The sequence below is a fragment of the Homalodisca vitripennis genome, unplaced genomic scaffold (assembly GCF_021130785.1).
Source record: "Homalodisca vitripennis isolate AUS2020 unplaced genomic scaffold, UT_GWSS_2.1 ScUCBcl_1651;HRSCAF=5543, whole genome shotgun sequence".
Taxonomy (NCBI): domain Eukaryota; kingdom Metazoa; phylum Arthropoda; class Insecta; order Hemiptera; family Cicadellidae; genus Homalodisca; species Homalodisca vitripennis.
The window spans coordinates 91827-98385 of NW_025777783.1; positions in this window are offsets into that span (position 1 = coordinate 91827).

Below are 6559 nucleotides of genomic sequence, written 5' to 3' on the forward strand. Positions count from 1 at the left end.
TTACAATGGGTTTTATTACTTCTCAAGAATATATCCTCCCTTCCACTTTTGTAAATTTCAAATGGAAATTGACATTTCAGTTCGATCTTTTGTCAACAGTAACCATACATGTATGTTTGTAACTGCTTGGACTCAGTTTCATTTGTATCACGTAAGGATTTAAAACTATCATCTGTTAAATCTTGCTCTCTTTAATTAAATTGCTTTACCCTTCTGGTAGAGTGTTGTTGACTTGCTTCTGAATAAACAAAATAAAATAAATTAATTTGATAAAACCGACTTCATTTCCAAATATACGAAAACTACGTTTCAATGTTTGGTTTTTACTTTACACATAAACCTTCTACCAATTAGTAACTCAGCGGAATTTGGTTGCCTTAATTTAATTTTAGGTGGTTACTTGTTATATAAATTCCATTAATGTTCCGATATAAAGTACTTAACTTATGTGTTTATTAAAATGCATTATACGTTGAATTAGATTCAACTGTTTTTTTTCCATTTTATAAATATATAAGATAGGTGAATATTATGCCCTCAATAAGTTAGTCTTTTATTTTTATGTAGTTTCACATAAGTTTTTTACATATTACTAACCTTTATGTAGAGTTCTTCAATTTTAAATCCAAAATCAAATACATTTTATAATTGTTCATAACCTGCAGTACATTGTAATAGTTTGTTCTGTAAAGCTCAATATTTCTGTCAGGATTATTCCATCAGTAATAATGAATACTGTCCATCAAATTGTTGTAAACGATTGCTCAAAGTACGAATAAGTGTCTTTTCATTATGATTCCACGTGTCTTACAATGTGAAACTTTTATAATGGTTTTTTTTTTCCGTTCATCATCGTATTATGTCTTTAACCTAAACTAAAGAGATTGACTTCTGGATAAATTTATTCTCTTAATAATTATAATTTAAAACAATATCGTAAACATGTGATTATAGTGAATCATATGATTACAAACGACAAATCGATTAAACTTTATAACCGAAATTGATATACATTCGTTTTAAAGGAGATTTTTTATTGCACAATTTATCTCGGTTATAATTTATACACACAATTTTTGAAATACTTTCTTTAATATTATTATTGGCACTATATTATAGCTTTATATGTTTAAAAAAGCATTTTTCCTAAATTCTATTTTATGATTACAGAAATTGTTCTGTTATTAAAATTAAATTTGCCTTGCCGTATTGAGAATGCTTTGTGGTTATTTCCAAAATTATTAATATTGATTTTTTAAAGTTTACAAAAAACAAGAATGGTCCCCCAATTCAGATCTTACCTCAAAAGATACCAATAATACTCATATTTATATATTACCAAGTATATAGAATAATGAAAAAAGACTAATCTTCAGCAAAACCACAAGGAGAGTTCAGTTAAAAATATAGAATTATTAATTTTCCAATCTAAGCTCTATTTGCAGAACCTTATTTCAGATACTAAATTTTAAATGTCGTCATAATACCTTTCCAATTTGTCATTCGCCGAAATAAATAAATAAATAAATATATAAATATATATATATATATATAATATATATATATATATATATATATATATATATATAATCGAATGAAATTATAAGTAAGTTCCCTTAAAAATAGAATAATTTTAGTAACCCTTTCGTAATACCTCAGCTGGTAGTTTCATACAGTAACATCGTAAATAAAAGGTTGTGAGGAAGTGATGAATCAATTGCAAGAAGTAAACTGCTTTTATCCTCAAAATATTTATGCATTATTAAAGTTATAGTTTTAAATTTGCAGGCTTAATGATAGAATTTTATTAAGACATGACCGGTCTTTTCATGTGGAACCAGAGTTCTGCCCATATTTTTTTCAGTCGCAGATATTGTGTGAAATCAGTATCTCCGGACTCTATCCTCTATCCTCCCACACTGCAGCAAATCCTGGAGGTGAGTAGTGTTCTATAGGATCGATCATCTTAATTAAAAACGGTGTTCTACAAACGGTGTGTACACGTTTGAGTCTTTGAAAAAGTATTAATAAGTGGGTTTCCAGTAAAACCTTAGGAATTGTGTTATTTTTCACGGATACTATCACTGCAATAAGAATGGAAATTCTTCTCAGGCTGAGTGTAAACGAGTTTGTAATAAATATAATGGATTTTTTTTGAACGCTAGCTTCCATATTTTTTTATTTTTTTTTTACTAAATAACAGAAGGTTTATTATTATATTTTTAACTTACCACATCAATACAATTTTATATATTTAGTGCTATTAGTAAATGTCTTGTCTCGATTTTTTATTTATTTATGTACAACTAAAAAAATAGATATTTGTTCGGTTAATTTCTTTGAGTTTTTTTAAAGTACGGCAATAGTTTTATTATTGAGTACAACTTTAAAGATACACCAGTGTTACAAATTATGAATTCGTAAAGTAAATGTTATTAAAAAATTGTAACGAAAATAAAAATTTAACTTTTTTGTTTAGTGCCATAATAAAAACTTACATATAATATGACATGCATTAAGAGATTTCTATTAAATTTTGTGTCAGAAATCACGTACATTAAATTTTTTTGTTTAAATTACACAAGATTTATATGTTCAATTAAATAAGGTAGGAGTATGTAAACCACAAGTCGCGTCACTTTCTTCGCTGAGGTACAATGCAAAATTTCTAGTCTAACTCATTTCATTATTGGCATAGAATTTTCTACATCTCCGGGAAACAAAAAACCTTTTTGTCAGACTACTGAGTGATACGCTTCTACGCGCAATTGTAAAAATTGAATTGATGGATAGGCGTTATCTTAGAAATCATTCATGTCTATGTGTAAATGAGGTTTCATGCAAAATTGCCAGACCCCAGATGAAATCTATCTCAATATAGCTTGTTTACATGATAAATCATTTTATTTATTTCATTTCGCATAATTTATTTAATTAATTTGGGTTTCACAACAGGTCTGTGAGTGTTGTGACACTCAAGCCACCGCAAAATGATGTTTCATATGTATGTGTATAGTTTAGGCTACCTGCATTCATATGTCACATTTCAAAAATTTCTTACGGGCATACCTTGATTTTGTTTTTCAAAAATGAGTTATTCTAACATTTTCTCGTTGCAATTGTGGGAATCCATAAGGACCATTGAAAAATACTCCCTATTGCTCAGCAAAATCCCGTTAAGTTACACTCACCTACATTGAACTCGTGTTCCTTAAATATAAATCTTTTCATTTCAATTCATTCAATCACCTCGTTTTTGAGGTAAACTTGCCGAAAGATAAGCACATATAGACAAACAGATAGTCTGACGGAAATTAAAATATTCCAGCGATTCGATGGGGGGGGAGTGATTGTCTTTCCTAATGCTTAGGCAATAACAACTATTGCAATAAATTGTTAAAGCAACTTATATATTTCAAGGAAATTTAACAAAAATCTTATTAACCCAAACATACTAAAAGTTTGTTGAACTTAACCTATCCAATATACCCGAATTTTCATCTTAAACTTTGAGTTCTTAATTTCTTGGGATTATCCATCGACTATAATCCATAGGATATTACATTGAGACAGGACGTGAATATATAATCTCCGTATTCATCTAATGATTTTGAATAATGATTTATAGATTTACTTTCTACCGTTCCTTGACAATAAACTAATAATCACACTACTTTATGCATTGCAAGGGTCTTAAAATCCCGAATAATTGAGGAAAAATATTTACACGAGAGATTAGGCAAAGTGTTATTTAAAAATAAGGTACCCATAAATAAACATAACTCAACACAACTAATTATTACAGGTCATAAACGGGTATTTGAGAGAATTGCAAGCTAGTAGTGAAAAATAAGCTTAAAGATTGCAAAGATAACTGTAAAGTTATCGTTCTTTAATGCTGTTCAAATCACACTTTGCGCAAATTAATTTTGTAGAATTTAATATTACCATTAGAATAAGAAAACCTGAGTTATAAATTAGAAGATAAAATGTACTCATCTTTGTGCATAATAGTTATAAAACATGACTCTCCAGATCGGAAAACTGTTTAGTAAATTGCATAATTTACCAGAATATTTGAATTATACAACAACCAGAAAATTTATGCATAAGTTACCCTATCGTAATAAGAATACGACAGTCAGAATACTTCTACTGCAGCTAGTTGTTTTTAGCTTACATATTAAAGGGATATAGAAGGATATCCTTGATACTAGGTTCATACAATTTTTTTAAAATGATCGTTGATAATACGTTTAGCGTGATAGAAGTCTTGTTTTTGTTTTCAGACTCTACTAGGGGTAGTACTTGGCTCGAATCAAGCTTTTTGAATTCTCCCCTGTTTTACTTTAAGTTACAGTATAAATTCATACACTATGCCAAAGGATCAAACTAGTTTTGTGTACCTTTTGTGCAGAAAGACGTCTGTGCACTCCGCATTACACTACTGATCAGCCACTGTATGTCTTATCTATATATTATAAATGCGAATGTTTGTTTTTATGTTTCCGTTATAACTCTGGAACCAATGCACGAAACATCGTGAAATTTTGTACAGTGATTCTACACGTTCCTGGAAGTAAACATAGGCATACATACTAGAGAAAATTTGGTCCAATTTAAATAGTTTATTTAATTCATTTTTTAATTATAAATCGTTGTTAATGTTAGAGTGTTTTATATTGGATCCGACATACTGCGCTACGACACATAATACAAAGCGAAACTGATACTTAACAGCTGTTAATACTTTCAGATGAAGTTCATCAAAGAGGCAGAAACATTTGTTTACATTTAAAATTTTGAAATTTTTTATTGTAAAGTGCTTGATCAGTAGTGTAATGCAGGTTGCATAAAAGACGTCATTGCCTAATTTTAAATTCAGATTGCACCAATGATCAATAATAATATATAAAAAAAATGAATGTTTGTGTGTTTGTCCTTTATAGAGTCAGAAACTATTGGACCGATCACTATTAAAACTTGTATTTATTTGTATTTTTTCTATGTAGAAGGTTTATATGCAATGCCCATTGATGTAACTCACCACCAGGCTGTACTGCAAGATATAAAAGTTATCAAAGCGCCTGCACATTATAAACTGCAATTGCGACACAGTTACGTATATTAAATAGCCAAACACTATTTGAAGGCAAAGAAATATACGGGCAAAGCTTAAGAGACGCATGCGAAGCCGCGGGAAGCAGCTAGTATTTTATAAATTTGTAACTAAAACAAAAGTTTCTGTCTGTTTGGAGACAGCTGAAAGTGACCACAGCTGTTTACTGCCAGTTAAGTTAGAAATTATGTTGCGTAAATATTCATTATTTTTCAGGATTCAAAAATATTCTGGGAAAATTATCAGATTTTTTCTCTATGAAAACATTTTTCTGACTTTAAATGTTATTTTTTAATTTCCAAATTTGTTCAGCCATTGAATAAATTAACACTTAATAGCAGATTAAATGCCTTATTTTTATTTTCAATGTTTGTCAAGGATAACACAAAACTCCCTAAATGATTACTGAAGAATCAATGAACACGATATAAACGCTCATGTTTCACGTAATGTAGTTCGTCAATATTTAATAGATGTATCATTCAATATTTATTGTTATACATATTTGTGTGATCTTCACACAAAAAAACTAAACAAGTTAATTTATTTCTACTACAATTTGGAACTTTTTAACCAGGTATAATATCGTATTTTAGTTATTTATACAGTTCAGGGGCTATAAACCATAAATTTTTATAAACTTTGACATTCAAATAATTTTGGAATGGATTTTTCAAACTATTATCGTCTCTCATTAAGACTTCAGAACTCTATAAACCTAAGTAACATGTTAAAAATCACTTAAACAATGTTTCCCTTCCGTACTGCGACGAATAAAAAGTTTGGGTATAACTATGAACTCGACTCTTTGTAGACAAGAGGCTGCTATGGGCAACTGTAAGAGGGGTTTTTCTTCAATATAATCACTTAAGAGGATGCAGAAATCCTTGTAGGAAAGTTTGTAAAAGTTACTGGTAAAAGCACTGATTTCTCTTAGTTTTTTATATTTGTCTGTGTAATCATCAATGATATTACTGTGGATCTAAAAAATTGCAGTGATGCAAAAGTAATGTTTGCGTTTTGAATTTTACCTTCGACAACAATCATATCATACATATTTCTATTAAAATATATATTTTAAAACAAGGCTATATAAAATTAGTAAAAATCATGAAATTAAATTTATGCCTGGAAAAAGCACAAAAGTAACAAGAGAGAATTCATTTATAAATTTTAATCCTCCCTACAGAACATTAACTTACAATAAATCATTTGTAGTTACTGATTGCCGAGCATGGAATCCCCTTCCTGTCCGTATTAAGTCAGTTGCGAGTCTAAACAGGTTTGCAGTCTTACTAAAAGCTCAATTGTTAGAAAAATATTTAAACGATGGGTTAGTTGGGGTTGGCCTAAAGGACTGGTGAAGTGAAAGTCAATGTGTATATGAATGATTTATTCATATTAGTTTTCTTAGAAGACCTTATTTATACAATTTTTGTT